The sequence below is a fragment of the Stigmatopora nigra genome, chromosome 14 (assembly GCF_051989575.1).
Source record: "Stigmatopora nigra isolate UIUO_SnigA chromosome 14, RoL_Snig_1.1, whole genome shotgun sequence".
NCBI classification, from domain to species: domain Eukaryota; kingdom Metazoa; phylum Chordata; class Actinopteri; order Syngnathiformes; family Syngnathidae; genus Stigmatopora; species Stigmatopora nigra.
In genome coordinates this window covers 13,302,478-13,319,430 of record NC_135521.1, presented here as the reverse complement: position 1 = coordinate 13,319,430, position 16,953 = coordinate 13,302,478, and the positions used below count along the sequence as shown (strand labels likewise).

Below are 16,953 nucleotides of genomic sequence, written 5' to 3'. Positions count from 1 at the left end.
AGGGTTAGGGTTAGGGTTAGGGTTAGGGTTAGGGTTAGGGTTAGGGTTAGGGTTAGGGTTAGGGTTAGGGTTAGGGTTAGGGTTAGGGTTAGGGTTAGGGATAGGGTTAGGGTTAGGGTTAGGGTTAGGGTTAGGGTTAGGGGTCAGGAGATAGATTAGATTGTCAGGGGATACATGCATTTTGCACCTATCACTTTCACAACCTGGCAAGCCTGGGTGTTTCATTTGCGATGGTGCAGGTTTTACAGGTCCAGTTGGAGGAGACGATGGGGAACGTCTCACAGACTGGAGTGTCCATAAACCTCAGTGGAGGAGACTTTGGCGAAATAACGGTGGTTTTGGGCGGAATATGGTCAGTGACGTAACCCATGAGTCACCCGCGGCTCCTCAAGGAAGCGGCTCTGAGGCTTTTCCCATAGGCCTGAACCATCCATATCCGATCCAAGTTCGTTAGATTGTTACTCATCCCCTTCTGGATAGGCATGTCTTTGTACCCTATACATTTCCGCTTCCATTATTTATATTAGTGGTACATAGATATTGTTGCGGATGCATGCACCTTGCACCTATTCTCTTCACATCCAGCCAATTTCAGATTGACGTTACTTCACATAAGCTTTAAAACTGTTATTATATGTTATCTTTTGTATTTATTTTATTGCCAGTCTTTCCCGCATCTCTGTCCTATTCTTACATTTACACTATATTTGTTTGGCTTTCTTTTTAGGCGTTTTTATTATTACCCATAATGCATCTGTTCTATTCATTCACTCTTAGTAGGAGCGCTCTTCATATATTAAGTAGTTTCTACATTTGTTAAGGATCTCTATTTACACCTTCATTATCGCCCATAGGTCATTGCCAGATATTCCCCCATCGTGAGCGTTCATTTTGTAGTTTATAATGGATTTGTAACTGTATTTAAGTGTTCAGCAGACACAGTGGTCGTTGTAACTACTTCCGGGTCAATTCTATTGCATTGGTGTTACATTAATTATTGTCCCCTGTCCCTACTTTTTAAATTCAACTTTGTATAGTATCATGTGGTATACTCGCTGCTTTCTATATCTCTTTATTGTTCGAGGGGTACTGTTATCTCTATTTGACATCCTTGTTTAGGTACACGGTTAAGTTAGCCTAGCCCTGCTATTTTAGCTTCCTATGTATTATTATTCTTGTTCTTTTTATCATAATAAATTTATCACGATTATTCTTTAATTTATTAGATTCTTAGTGCCTTTTCCTTCTTTCGTTTAGTATTTTGAGGTGACCTACTTATGTTTTACTCCATAAACGGTTCTTAAGCCTTGTAGCTAGCCCTATCCTGGCTTTGTTGTCCTACTCAGTTGCAGCTGCTAACAGGTTAGCCCCTAAGTCCTGCCTTTGCATTCCTTCCCTTTTTATTGCCATTTCTGTTAGGGTTAGGGTTAGGGTTAGGGTTAGGGTTAGGGTTAGGGTTAGGGTTAGGGGTCAGGAGATAGATTAGATTGTCAGGGGATACATGCATTTTGCACCTATCGCTTTCACAACCCGGCAAGCCTGGGTGTTTCATTTGCGATGGTGCAGGTTTTACAGGTCCAGTTGGAGGAGACGATGGGGAACGTCTCACAGACTGGAGCGTCCATAAACCTCAGTGGAGGAGACTTTGGCGAAATAACGATGGTCTTGGGCGGAATATGGACAGTGACGTAACCCATGAGTCACCCGCGGCTCCTCAAGGAAGCGGCTCTGAGGCTTTTCCCATAGGCCTGAACCATCCATATCCGATCAGAGTTCGTTAGATTGTTACTCATCCCCTCCTGGATAGGCATGTCTTTGTACCCTATACATTTCCGCTTCCATTATTTATGTTAGTGGTACATAGATATTGTTTGGGATGCATGCACCTTGCACCTATCATCTTCACATCCAGGCAAGCTTAGATGTTCCAATTATGATGGTGCGGGTTTTACAGGTCCAGTTGGAGGAGATGATGAGGAGCATCTCACAATCTGGAATATCCATAAACCCCGGTGGAGGAGACTTTGGCAAAATAACAGTGGTCTCGGACGTATCATGTGGTATACTCGCTGCTTCCTATATCTATATATTGTTCGAGGGGTACTGTTATCTCTATTTGACATCCTTGTTTAGGTATACGGCTAAGTTAGCTTAGCCCTGCTATTTTAGCTTCCTATTGTTAGACTATAAATATTTCACCTTACTCCAATTCCTTAACTCTGTAATCTCCCGTCTAACAATGGAGAGCATTCAGCATCGGAGGAGACAAACCAGGGTTGAGCGAGTTTATCCACAGATGATTTATTCCATTTAAATTGATTCATACAGAGCTCCGGGTCTCCTTCCCAAAGAATAAGCCCGCTGAGTGTTGATGTCCCAAAGCGGAGGATGGAAAAGACATTGTCCAAACCCGCGTTTGCCCGGTTATAGTATAACAAAAATGCATATTCATTCGCTGATTAATAATGAGATGTGGGCTGGTCCAGGGCTGCTGTGAGGGGGGTTTCTCTGGGCTTCACATCTTCCAACCTCGAATCCACATCATCCAGACCTCTGTCTCCGCTGGTCCTATGAAGTCCCGACCCTCCGCCCTGCTCTTTGTTTCCTCTGCCCTTTGAAGTCCTCCATCTGATCTCTTATCAGTGTGAATCCCACCTTGAAACAAGAATCTCAGAAAGAGCCTTTTGTTAGCATTGTAAGTGAGGAGTCTCAGACCCATACTTCTGTTCATATCGTAATTGAGTTGAGAACAGGAGCCGAACCCTTCAGTGGCGATACTAAAACTAGACCGCCACAACAAAAAGAATGAGTAAAATATGATATCAAAATGAAACAGCTATACTAAAAAGAATGAATAAAATATGTCATATTCTTCATTCCCTCTCTTGGTCTCCTAAAGAAACCACATCAACAACACCACACAGGTTAGTGTCAAATGAAATGTAAAACTATATTAGTATGAAAACAAAGAAGCACTACATTAGTATATCCATGACCACGTGCCCAGCAGGGGTCCAGAGGGGTCAGTTTGGCACAACTGGGCATACTGACCTCTAGGGCCTGGTCCCACTGCTTTATCGATCAATCGAGTAACTAGAGTACGAGCTAAGGGGAATGCATCTCATCTGCCTAACTGCAGATTTAAGTGTGACGTCTAGACCCAGTGAATTCAGGATGTCAGGATACCACAGATCTTCTTCATAGTAGTTCTCCAGTTTGTCCTTTTCATACCAATTTACTCTCCTCTGTGATAGGAGTATGTCACCATCTTGTATTCCAACTCGAGTCTCTGTGTGCGGGGCGTTCAGACACACCCAGGCAGTCACTGACAGTGCAGTCACTGTGATGTGAGTGGCAACAGCTTTCACTGTGGCCTATGTGTAGAGGTGCAAAGTCCATGGCAGCTCAAGGTTAAGTGAGGGGTGCTCGTGGCAGGTGAGTAGACTGATGAGTTTTTCACGGACAAGGGTTTTGATACCGTCCAACTTCCAGTCTACTCAGAGTCACCTGTGTCTCGAACTACCTTGACTTGGCATTGGTGAATCCACTTTGACATTTCAACAGTCTTTACAGCAGTGGAGGTTGGTGAGTTGGGCCACGAATGGGTCTTCCAATCGTGGAGAGGACCAGGACTTCCTTTTTATGACTCGGATCAGCATCCAGTCACCTGGCTTCATCACCTCCTGGAAAGTAGACAAAAGGGGATCACGGCAGCTTGCCTGTTCTTTGGACAAGTTTCTCCAAACATGTTACCATCCATTCTGTGATTAGATCTGCCTTGCCCTTAGCCTTTTGTCATGTTTCACCTTCCCATAAAGGATGTTGAAATGGTCTTCCATGAACGTTTGTTTGCTCTACCAGTCCCACACTCTTTTGGACATTGTCCTCGTTTGGGCCCGAGGTTACCTTGCACACCATGTCTGCAGCAAATCAAATAGATCCTACAAAAAATTTAAAAGTAGGTATTCAGACCTCTGGGACATGGAACACACTGTACCATGTCCATCATCCCCCCTGTTGAGACATGGTTCAATCCATGGCTCAATTTTAGAATAATTTTTGGTAGGCACGCTAGGCCTTTAGCTGTGTACAGGTCTTCTGCAGACTGTTCTGTGTTCTTTCTGTATAGATGCATCTCTACCTTATGTGATGCAATGTTTTGCATATCAATTAATACTGTTTTTGACTCAGTTTTTGTTGTTGTGAATACTGTGCAGTAAGTGTTTGCGCTGCTGCTTTAGCTGCTGTCGTCTTTAGCGCATGCTCAACACCTGCATACGGCCACTTGGTTGGGCTTAGTTCTCAAATGAACAAAAATCACAACAATCTTACTTATTCCATCACTTTGTTTGTGATAATCTGAATGCTTTATCAGTCAAAAGTGGATATCTTAGCTGTTATTCTATTGTGATCGTTGCTTCCTTGTTAAGATCAAAAATTATATTTGATTTTTCCTTTCCTGCAATTACACCAATTAACTAATCTTGCTAAAAATATGAAAATACAAAGAGCAAACCAGGCTGCTTTCTCCTCAGGAAAACAGCTTTCCCGCTCTCTGCAACAGTTACATTCACATCAATTAATATCCAGAAACAAATGTAAACTTTTATAATTCTGAAAAGAATTGAACCCACTAAACTGTAACCACCCCTTGTTTATCAGGGTTAAGATTTTCTAGCATAATTTTCCTTTAGGGCAATTAAAATTCATTACTTATAAAAAGCTTAGTAATCAAGTCCCAATTCAATTAACAATGTGTATCGCGTTGCATATTAAACTCAATTGTTTGAAATTCAAAATATCCCAAACTACTAGTCTTTTTTATCAAATGTAACATTCCATTGTCTTTGGAGTTTGCCAATCATCTCCTTTAAAACTTTCTTAATCAACATTTTCCAATAGTCAGGCATAAAATTAAAATTTAGTAACATATCTATCCATTGTAATCTCTTTTTTCTCTAATCGTTTACTTTAAAAAACCTGTAAGAAGGTTTGTTCTCAATTGAAACGCTTTCACTTTTTTATGGAGACAATAAAACCAATATAAAAAGTTCCTTATGGTTTATGGCATTGCTCCTCGAGCAATAATCTTTCCAATCAATATTGGATGCTTTCCATTACGTCCGATTGCGTCAATAAGCTTATCTTACCTGTCTCCTCAAACGTTTCAACTGAGAGAACCTCCTTACAGTGCAAAGGTGGATCTGCATCCTCCTTTTCAGCTATTTTCATGTCTGCTGTTTGGTCAGCAACAGTTGTACGGACGTTCTCATTTTGGGTTGCTCGTGCGTCCTCTCCATGTTTCCTGTTGAAAAACACAGTCTTCTTCTGCTAACTTAAAATTAGTGTGTTTCTTTAAAGTTTTTCTTTTACGCAGATTGCTAGATTAGTATAATCATTCAGCTCCAATCGTGAAGTGAATAATGGCGTTTGGTATGGTAATGAAATATGAAACATTTTGTCAATTCAGTCAATTAATCCGTTAACACAATTTGGATGCCATTATCCCTATAAATCAATGGTACTTTGGAATGTCATATGATGCACTGTTTTTGTTGTTTCATTTCAGTGCTTTGCATTGCAGATTTGTTCCTCCACTTCAATGCATTATCATCAAAAAAATTATTTGGACTAAACAATTTTCCTTGAGACTATCTCAGCACAAAAGGCACAAGCACCCGGCCATATGGAACAGAGAAAAGACGAGTTAAGCTGGGACTATAGACATAGGTGGCAGGAATTCAAAGTTATGGAGTGCCAGAGAAAGCGCTGAACTGATAGAGCTGATGAGAAGCAGAACAGAAAGCAGAGTAGCCTATGAGGAAGTAGCTGTATTATTAGGAAAAGGTAAGACCCATGAGCAAGTAAGGACCAAGTGGCGACTAGTGAAGAACAAAACAGTAGGGGTTAGGGGTAATGAAACAGCAACAAGAGATGAGGAAGAACCTAATGACACCGAGCCTGATGAGAGGCAGACATGTGACCATCAGGATAAAACAGAAGAAAGACTGAGGACTGCGCTCAACAGTATGGAGACTGGCCTGAACGGAGATGACATCAGGAGCATAGCAGCGCATGTAAGTATACCCGAAACTGATCATACTATTGTTGAGTCATCTGTTACAGAAATCATCAAGGAGATTGGCAAGAAGAGTGGGCCACCGAGGAAGAAACCTAAGAGTGATGGAAGAAGAGTGGGAGAAGCAAGATGGCGAGAACAACTAAGGAGAAGAGAGAGATACCACAACATGCAACTGTTGTACAGCAAGAGTCCAGCCAGGCTTGCAACCAAAATACTTGACAAGAAAAATAATAGTGAATGTGAGATCCCTATAAACGTGATGGAGATGGCATTCAGGGAGAGATGGGAAGCAAACGTGGAGTTCAGAGGGATGGGCAACCTCAGTCAAGGTAAGCCAGTAAATAACTGTCTTTTACAATCTGATTATGCCCAAGGAAGTCAGGACAAATCTGAACAAGATGAAGAATGGGACAGCTCCTGGGCCCGATGGTATTGATAAGAGGGCTCTACAGGCATGGGATCTGCGTGGATTGAAATTGGCTAAAATATACAACTCATGGCTAATTGGAGGAAACATCCCAGCAGCAGTAAAAAGCTGCTGGACAAAGCTTATTCCTAAATCCAATGACCCTGATGAGCTCAAAGAGATATCTGGATGGAGACCAGTAACAATAGGCTCCATGGTACTAAGGTTATTTGGTAGAATAATAACTATGAGGCTTGTCATAGCATGCCCAAATAGCCCACGGCAGCGAGGCTTCCTAGCAAAATTGAATGGCTGTGCGGAAAATCTGATCATATTCCACAAAGCTTTAGAACGCGCAAGATGTGAGGGATCCTCGCTGGCAGCCGCCTTTATTGACTTTGAAAAGGCATTTGATACGGTGGCGCATGAGCACATCCTGGGGGCCATGGAAGCAAGAAAAGTTGACAAACTGATTATAAAATTAATACGCAGTGCTTATGAGGGATGCACCACTGTAATAAGATGTGGGAAAGAAGTAACGCAACCCATAAACATGCAGATTGGAGTCAAACAAGGTGACCCTCTATCACCTATACTCTTTAACATGGCTGTGGATCCACTTATCTTCACCCTCGAAAGAAAGGGAGCTGGCCTACGATACGGAGGAAGAAAGATCACCGCCCTCGCCTTCGCCGATGATCTGGTTATCCTAAGCGACAGCTGGGATAATATGCAGGTAAACTTGAAAATTCTTGAAAACTTGTAACCTGACAGGGATGAGAGTTCAAGCAAAGAAGTGCCATGGATTCCTTATCCACAAGGGGGTGGTGAACAACTGCGAACCCTGGAAGATCAAAGAAAAGCAGATGCATATGATTGATGCAGGAGAAACAGTTAAGTATCTGGGGGTTCAGGTTGGACCTGAGAAAGGAATCGTAATGCCGAAGGTGATTCCAATGGTGGAGAACATCTCAAACGCCCCTCTGAAACTGTCACAGAAGATCAGGATATTCAACACTTACGCCATACCGAGAGTACTAAATGCAGCTGACCTAGGTGAGGTCACAGGTAACGTATTGAGGAGAGTAGAAAACTTGAAAACTTTTGTAACCTGACAGGGATGAGAGTTCAAGCAAAGAAGTGCTCATTGGCTCTAGTTGTACTGCTCTTCTTCTTGCTTTTCTTTTTAATTCCAGTTGGCGCTTCGTTGTCCTCCTGCCGCCTCTTTCTGCTCGTCTCTACTTTCTTCACTTTTTGCTGATTTAGATTCCTCCCAATTTCTTCATCGTCCTGTCGTCTTTCCCTAGGCCTACTAATATTTTCCATACCTATCCTTACTTTCCCTATTGATTTGTAGCACAGTGAAAACTTCCCAAAGAGTGATTTCAGTCCCAGAGATATATTTGTGTGATGCCATTACTACCTATATTGACGTTACTTCACATAAGCTTTAAAACTGTAATTATATGTTATCTTTTGTATTTATCTTATTGCCAGTCTTTCCCGCATCTCTGTCCTATTCTTACATTTACACTATATTTGTTTGGCTTTCTTTTTAGTCGTTTTTATTATTACCCATAATGCATCTGTTCTATTCATTCACTCTTAGTAGGAGCGCTCTTCATATATTAAGTAGTTTCTACATTTGTTAAGGATCTCTATTTACACCTTCATTATCGCCCTTAGGTCATTGCCAGATATTCCCCCATCGTGAGCGTTCATTTTGTAGTTTATAATGGATTTGTAACTGTATTTAAGTGTTCAGCGGACACAGTGGTCGTTGTAACTACTTACGGGTCAATTCTATTGCTTTGGTGTTACATTAATTATTGTCCCTTTTCTCTACTTTTTAAATTCAAATTTGTATAGTATCATGTGGTATACTCGCTGCTTCCTATATCTCTAGATTGTTCGAGGGGTACTGTTATCTCTATTTGACATCCTTGTTTAGGTATACGGCTAAGTTAGCCTAGTCCTGCTATTTTAGCTTCCTATGTATTATTATTCTCGTTCTTTTTATCAAAATAAATTTATCACGATTATTCCTTAATTTATTAGATTCTTAGTGCCTTTTCCTTCTTTCGTTTAGTATTTTGAGGTGACCTCCTTTTGTTTTACTCCATAAACGGTTCTTAAGCCTTGTAGCTAGCCCTATCCTGGCTTTGTTGTCCTACTCAGTTGCAGCTGCTAACAGGTTAGCCCCTAAGTCCCGCCTTTGCATTCCTTCCCTTTTTATTGCCATTTCTGTCAAGGTTAGGGTTAGGGGTTAGGTTTAGGGTTAGGGGGGTTAGGGTTAGGTTTAGGGTTAGGGGTTAGGGGTTAGGGTTAGGGGTTAGGGGGGTTAGGGTTAGGTTTAGGGTTAGGGGGGTTAGGGTTAGGGGTTAGGTGTCAGGAGATAGATTACAGATTGTCAGGGGATACATGCATCTTGCACCTATCGCTTTCGCAACCCGGCAAGCCTGGGTGTTTAATTTGCGATGGTGCAGGTTTTACAGGTCCAGTTGGAGGAGACGATGGGGAACGTCTCACAGACTGGAGCGTCCATAAACCTCAGTGGAGGAGACTTTGGCGAAATAACGGTGGTCTTGGGCGGAATATTGACAGTGACGTAACCCATGAGTCACCCGCGGCTCCTCAAGGAAGCGGCTCTGAGGCTTTTCCCACAGGCCTGAACCATCCATATCCGATCCGAGGTCGTTAGATTCCCCTTCTGGATAGGCATGTCTTTGTACCCTATACATCCACTTCCATTATTTATATTAGTGGTACATAGATATTGTTGGGGATGCATGCACCTTGCACCTATCATCTTCACATCCAGGCAAGCTTAGATGTTCCAATTATGATGGTGCAGGTTTTACAGGTCCAGTTGGAGGAGATGATGAGGAGCATCTCACAATCTGGAATATCCATAAATCCCGGTGGAGGAAACTTTGGCAAAATAAAGGTGGTCTCGGGCGGAATATGGACAATGACGTAACCCATGAGCCACCCGCGGCTCCTCAAGGAAGCGGCTCTGAGGCTTTTCCCTCCCATAGGCCTGAATCATCCATACCCAATCCGAGGTCATTAGATTGTTACTCATCATCTCCTAGATAGGCATGTCTTTGTACCCGACACAATTCCACTTCCATTATTTATGTTAGTGGTATATATCCATCCTTTTACCATCATCCTGAGTCTTCATCATTCATGGACTTGTGCCCCGCAACTTTTTCAGTGCAAATGAGACACACAGGGGTCCCCTGTGCTCAACAAAGAAATATTGCACTCCCCACTTTTCTTGAAACTGTCTGTGCTCATCACTGACCTTTCTCTTCCCGGCAGGCTTTGAAACAGACATCTCCGGGGCTGTAATATGTGTTTACACTTGGAATGAGTCTCAGATTGAAACTTACCATTTTATTGCATTTTAGAGCTTTTTCTGTCTTATTTAAACGTTTTACATTGTTTTGACGTGGAAACGAGTGCCCTGGTCCTTGTTTGTGTCTGGGTAGCTCCAGAATTTGAATTTAATCGTAAAATACTTTTTTTCCGCGTGATTCTAGCATGTTTTGGGGCATTTTAGGGTATTTTGCCATTGATGGCCAGGGCTGTCTTTTACCGGGGAAATCACTCTCCCGGCCCCCCTGAGTGTCGGATAAGCTCCAAAATTTGCATATAAGTTCCAGGAATTGTATTTCATCCATAAATGATGTTTCATCCTTTTGGGTTATGTTTGGTGGTGGCCTGGAGCCCTGCATGCCATACCAACTGCCTCTAGGCAGCCCATTTGCCCCCGTTGCCGCCATCTAGGATTGACCCCCCGGACCTATCGACGGTGCCTGATTGATATCGGGATCTCTCACTGGTGTTTTCCAAGGACCAAGCCTCCGCGCTCCCTCCTCATCGCCCCTATGTCTGCGCGAAAGACTTATTACCCGGCGCTTCGCTTCCTAGGCGCTGGATCTGCAACATCTCTAGGCCGCAGAGGAAGGCACTGGAGGATCACATCTCCGGGGCGTTAGCATCTGGGCAGATTTGCCCTTCCTCCGCCCTCGTCGGGGCAGTTTTTTTTGTGGACAAGAAAGATGGCTCGCTGCGTCCCTGCATTGATTACCGCGCTTTAAATGAAATCACGGTTAAGAATAATAACCTGCTGCCACTCATTGACTCCGCTTTTGCCCTGCTGCAGGGTTCTTGCATTTTAACTAAGTTGGACCTCCGGAATGCTTATCATCTCGTCCGGGTTCAGGAGGGGGACGAATGGAAGACGGCCTTTTCCACTCCCCAGGGCTATTTTGAATATTTGGTCATGCCTTTTGGTCTTCGCAATGCCCCGGGAGTGTTCCAATCACTGATAAATGATGTCCTCCGGGACATGCTTGACGGTTTTGTTTTCGTTTATCTTGACGACATTTTGATTTTTTCTAACAGCCTGGAAGAGCACATATAGCACGTGCGCTTAGTGCTGCAACGCCTTTTGGAGAACCTTCTCTTCGCCAAGGCTGAATAATGTGAGTTCCACGTCTCGGAGACCACCTCTCTGGGGTTCGTTGTGGCCGCCGGGGAGATGCAGATGGACACCAGTAAGGTGGAGGCGGTGACGCAGTGGCCCAGGCCAAAAGGTAGACGGGAGCTACAACGTTTTTTGGGGTTTGCAAACTTCTATAGACGCTTGATTAGAAATTATAGCCGTGTAGCTGCCCCCTCACAGCGCTAACTTCCACGAAACTTCCGTTCTGTTGGTCGGAAACGCCCCCTCCACTAATGATCGATGGGGGTCCGGCATTTTTGGTGGAGCGATTGGTGGACGTTCGCCGCCGGGGCCGTGGCCTGCACTACCTGGTAGACTGGAAGGGTTACGGTCCCGAGGAGCGGAGCTGGGTGCCTGCCCGCCACATCCTTTGCCGGGAACTCATCAAGGACTTCCACCGTGACCACCCGGGGGCCCCTCGTAGCGGGCCAAATGGCCAAATGGCCCGCGTAGAGGGGGAGGTACTGTCAGGCCTTTGACCAGACTGGTGGCGGGGTGTGCCTGTCACCTAATTACAGGCCCAGCCCCTAACGAGCCGAGTAACGCCAGGTGGAAGCCATCAACAATCAAGCAGTATATAAGGCCAACAGGAATCTGACCAGGCTGCTGGATCGACTTATCAGTTTACTGTAAAGTACCATCTCCTATTCCCTATCGCTAATTTGCAGACCAACGGCCTCTGTTTGTACTCAGGAATTCGACCACGCCAAGCCACGGACCAAGGAACGGAATTAGGATCAACGAGACCAAGCTACGGAGAAGATCACGGACCAAGACAACGGGAAGGACAACGGACCAAGTATACAGAACCAAGACAACGGAAAGGACAACGGATCAAGTCTACAGAACCAAAACGACGCTACCGGCACAGAACCCGCCAGGGTTTGTCGAACAAGAGACTAGCCAAATAAAGGTTCTCTGTAAAGTAACTATATCCCTCGCCTGCTTTGGGGCCCGAGCCCAGATCATAACAATAGTGTCCAAAACATGCATTTTGCGAAAGAAATAGTGGTTGTATTAAAACCAGGCCCAATCGGTTCTGGTTGGTGTATTTACCTGGAACTTGTGTCCAATGATGATAGGGATGTATTTTTGACTATTCTGTATAAAATTAATCATCTATGGATGTTCAGAAGTTCTGTTATTCCCGAATCAGTATCTTTCATTTGGGAACTTTATTTACAAGTGATGGTTTAGAAGCAGGCCCAGTCCGTTCTGGTTGGTGCTTTTACCCAGAATTTGGGTTGCTTGTGTGGGTGGATGTATTTTCATTATTCTGTCTAAAAATAAAGATCCAGGATGGTTCTGGGGCTATTTCACACCATAAATCTTTTCCAAAACATGCATTTTGCGATTAAAAACAGTGGTTGCAATATAACCGGGTCCGGTCGGTTCTGGTGGGTGTATTTACCCAAAAATTGTATCCAATGATGATGGGAATTTATCTTTGATTATTATTTAAAAAAATAATCATCTAGGGATCTTCAGAAGTTCTGTTATTCCCGAATCAATGACCTCCATTTGGGCACTTTATTGACGGAGCTCACGACCGTTATCCAGTGTGTGGCTCGGATGTGTCACTCAAACACAAATACTGGTCAGTCTCATCCAAAATCCTAATCGCTCTGTTCCCTTGGGTGGGAGCGGCGAGGAACGCTCTGCATCTGGAGACCACTGACGGCAGGTTCTGGGCCTGTGTCGGCTCATCAGTCAGGCTGCAGCAAGGCCGAAAGGCCAGGGTAGCCGCCATGGCCGAGGTGATTTTCCAGGGCTGCCCTGCTCTTCACGGAGTGGCCCCCAGCGGGGAGGTGTGTGTTGCATGGTGGGAGACTCGTGCTGCCCCCTTAATCCCTCCCGGCACGTCCTGCTCGTTCCATGATGCCCTGCAGGCTATGAGGAACATGCAGAGCGCTGTGACCGGAGATTCGGTTCCACAACGAGGATGGCTTCTTGACTGGTTCCTCTCAGGCTCATTGAAACAGCCACTTTTGAATGCCCTAGTATCATTTGTAACTGTTATTGCTCTCGTGCTTGTTACCCTAACCCAATGCTTCTCGAATAGTGGGGCGCGCCCCCCTGGGGGGGCGTGGTGCGATACCTGGGGGGGGGGGGGGTGTAACACTGGGGAACAGGATTTTATTTGGCCGTATTAGTATAAAGTGTAATTGCGCATCTACTACAGTAGCTGGCAGTGGCGCTCTCATTTATTTTTTATTTCAGGCATTGATGCACTTAAAATCTTTTCTGTTGCAGACTTAAAACAAGATTTAATAAAATTATTCTTTGTAAGTTTGACTATATTTCTTTCTTTTATCCTTTTCTTTAATGTTAATAAGGATAAAATGTTGTACTTATAACAATTTTATAAAATGATTTTATTTATAGTCACGGTGGAAAGTGGGGGGGGGGGGGGCGAATAGTTTTCTTCTTGCAAGGGGGGGCCTAACAGAAAATAATTGAGAAGCACTGCCCTAACCTGTTGTTTACTCCGCTTCTCAGCTTTGACCAAATGTACCATTAATGCCACATTCGAACGTACAATGATTATATAAACCCAGCTAATGCTAACTCACTCGTATGCCCATGCAACAACCCATATCCCAATCTGACCCTGATGTTGTGCTACGGTGTGACACTGATTAATGTCTTTCCTATTCTGACACACAAGGCCATGAGGCAATCGTCCAAAGTGGGATGGTTCTGGGGCTATATTTTACCAGAAATAGTGTCCAAAACATGCATTTTGCGATAAAAAATAGCGGTTGCATTAATACCGAGTCCAGTCGGTTGGGTGTTTGTATCCAGAACTTGTGCCCAATGATGATGGGGATGTATATTTCACTATTCTGTATAAAAAATATTCATGCAGGGATGTTCTGGGTCTTTTTTTTAAACAAGAATCAATGACCTCCATTATGGATCTTTATTTTGCATGGTGGCCAGAAATAGTGTCAATTGTGTGGCTGGATGTATTTTCAATATTCTGTGTAAAAATAAAGATCCAGAGATGTTCTGGGACTATTTCCCACCATAAATAGAGTCCAAAACATGCATTTTGGGATAAAAATAGTGGTTGTATTAGAACCAGACCCACTCGTTTCTGGTTGGTGTATTTACCCGGAACTTGTGTCCAATGATGAAAGGGATGTATTTTTGACTATTCTGTATAGAAATGATCATCTAGGGATGTTCAGAAGTTCTGTTATGCCCAAATCAATGACTTTCATTTTGGCACTTTATTTACAAGTGGTGGTTTAGAACAAGGCCAAGTCGGTTCTGGTTTGCTCTTTTACCCAGAATTAGCGTTGATTGTGTGAGTGGATGTATTTTCACTATTCTGTGTAAAAATAAAGATCTAGGGATGTTCTGGGACTATTTCCCACCATAAACAGTGTCTAAAACATGCATTTTGTGATTAAAATAGTGGTTGTATTAGAACCAGGCTCAATCGGTTCTGGTTGGTGTATTTACCCGGAACATGTGTCCAATGATGAAAGGGATGTATTTTTGACTATTGTGTATAGAAATAATAATCAAGGGATGTTCAGGAGTTCTGTTATGCCCGAATCAATGACTTTCATTTGGTCACTTTATTTACAAGTGGTGGTTTAGAAACAGGCCCAGTCGGTTCTGGTTGGTGAATTTACCCAGAAATTGTGTCCAATGATGATAGGGATGTATTTTTGATTATTCTGTATAAAAATAACCATCTAGGGATGTTCAGAAGTTCTGTTATGACCAAATTAATGACCTCAATTTGACCACTTTATTTACAAGTGGTGGTTTAGAACCAGGACCAGTCGGTTATGGTTGGTGCTTTTACCCAGAAATAGTATCCATTGTGTGGGTAGATGTATTTTCAATATTCTGTCAAAGAATAAAGACCCAGGATGGTTCTGGGGCTATTTCCCACCGTAAATAGTGTCCAAAACACGCATTTTCTGATAAAAAAATAGTGGTTGCATTATAAAAGGGTCCAGTTGGTTCTCGTGGGTGTTTGTATCCGGAACTTGTGTCCAATGATGATGGGTATGTATATTTGACTATTCTGTATAGAAATAATCATCTAGAGATGTCCAGAAGTTCTGTTATGCCCGAATCAATGACTTTCATTTGGGCACTTTATTTACAAGTGAAGGTTTAGAACCAGGCCCAGTCGGTTCTGGCTGGTGCTTTTACGCAGAATTTGTGTTAATTGTGTGAGTGGATGTATTTTCTCTTTTTGTATAAATATAATGATCCAGGATGGTTCTGGAGCTATTTCCCACCTTAAATAGTGTCCAAAACATGCATTTTGCGAAAAAAAATAGTGGTTGTGTTAGAACCAGGCCCAATCGGTTCTGGTTGGTCTATTTACCCGGAACTTGTGTCCAATGATGATGGGGATGTATGTTTGACTATTCTGTATAGAAAATAATCATCTAGGGATGTTCAGAAGTTCTGTTATGCCCGAATCAATGACCTCCATTTGGGCACTTTATTTACAAGTGGTGGTTTAAAAACAGGCCCAGTCGGTTCTGGTTGGTGCTTTTACCCAGAATTTGTGTTGATTGTGTGAGTGGATGTGATTTCACTATTTTGTATAAAAATAAAGATCCAGGGATGTTCTGGGACTATTTCCCACCATAAACAGTGTCCAAAACAGGCATTTTGTGATTAAAATAGTGGTTGTATTAAAACCAGGCCCAGTCAGTTCTGCTTGGTGTATTTACCAAGTAATTGTGTCCAATGATGATATGGATGTATTATTGATTATGCTGTATAAAATAATCATCTAGGGATGTTCAGAAGTTCTGTTATCCCCGAATCAATGTCCTCAATTTGGGAACTTTATTTACAAGTGGGGGTTTAGAACCAGGCCCAGTTGGTTCTGGTTGGTGCTTTTACCCAGAATTAGTGTTTTGTGTGGGTGGATGTATTTTCACTATTCACACAGGATGGTTCTGGAGCTATTTCCCACCATAAACAGTGTCAAAAACAATAATTTTGCGATTAAAATAGTGGCTGTATTAGAACCAGGCCCAGTCGGTTCTGGGTGGCGTATTTACCCAGAACTTGTGTAAAATGATAATGGGGGTGTATTTTTGACTATTCTGTATAAAAATAATCATCTAAAGATGTTCAGAAATTCTTTTATGCCCGAATCAATGACCTTCATTTGCGATCTTTATTTTGCATGGTGGCTGAATTAGAAACAGGCTCAGTCGGTTCTGGTTGTTGCTTTTACCCAGAATTAGTATCGATTCTGTAGGTAGATGTATTTTCACTATTCTTTGTATAAAGAGATCCAGGGATGTTCTGGGACTATTTCCCACCATAAATAGTGTCAAAAACATGCATTTTGCAATAAAAATAGTGGTTGTATTAGAACCAGGCCCAATCGGTTCTGGTTGGTGTATTTACCCAGGACTTGTGTCCAATGATGATGGGGATGTATTTTTGATCATTCTGCATAAGAATAATCATCTAGGGATGTTCAAAAGTTCTGTTATGCCCGAATCAATTGATAAGTCTGAAAATACAACTTCAGGAGCAGGTTAAGAAAGAGTGAGCTCAATTTATTTAGGAAATAGGTTTATTACCGGACTGCAGGATGGTTGGAGAATGCTCCGACAGCTGTGAATCTCTTACAGCCTGTCTTCCTCGCAATTCTCAAAACAAAACTTTGGGCTAATATGGTTAGACATTAGCAGGTTTAAGTTGTATGCAAACGCGATATTTTTATAGCTCACACAAACTGCCGCAGCCAATCTTATATTGCGCGTTTCGAACATACTGTTCCAAAGTGAGTTGGCCATATTCCACAATACAAGGAAACAATTGCAAGGCCAGCTAGTTAGCTATCTTACAATTTGTGGTGCGAACAACCAATTGCAAGGCCAGCTAGTTGGCCTATCTTACATTACTGTCTGAACAAACACTTGTAAAACCTGTTTGGCCACATGGCTC

General features: G+C 42.9%; 1 long non-coding RNA gene across 1 annotated transcript; it reads right to left on the bottom strand.

Annotated features, from left to right (window-relative positions):
- Positions 1–1,851: 1,851 nt before the first annotated feature.
- Positions 1,852–7,900, bottom strand: LOC144207932 (uncharacterized). The gene is made up of 3 exons (XR_013328810.1): positions 7,600–7,900; positions 7,410–7,477; positions 1,852–7,332 (listed from the first exon to the last, which is right to left on the bottom strand). It is a non-coding gene; the product is annotated as an uncharacterized LOC144207932 (long non-coding RNA).
- Positions 7,901–16,953: the final 9,053 nt, after the last annotated feature.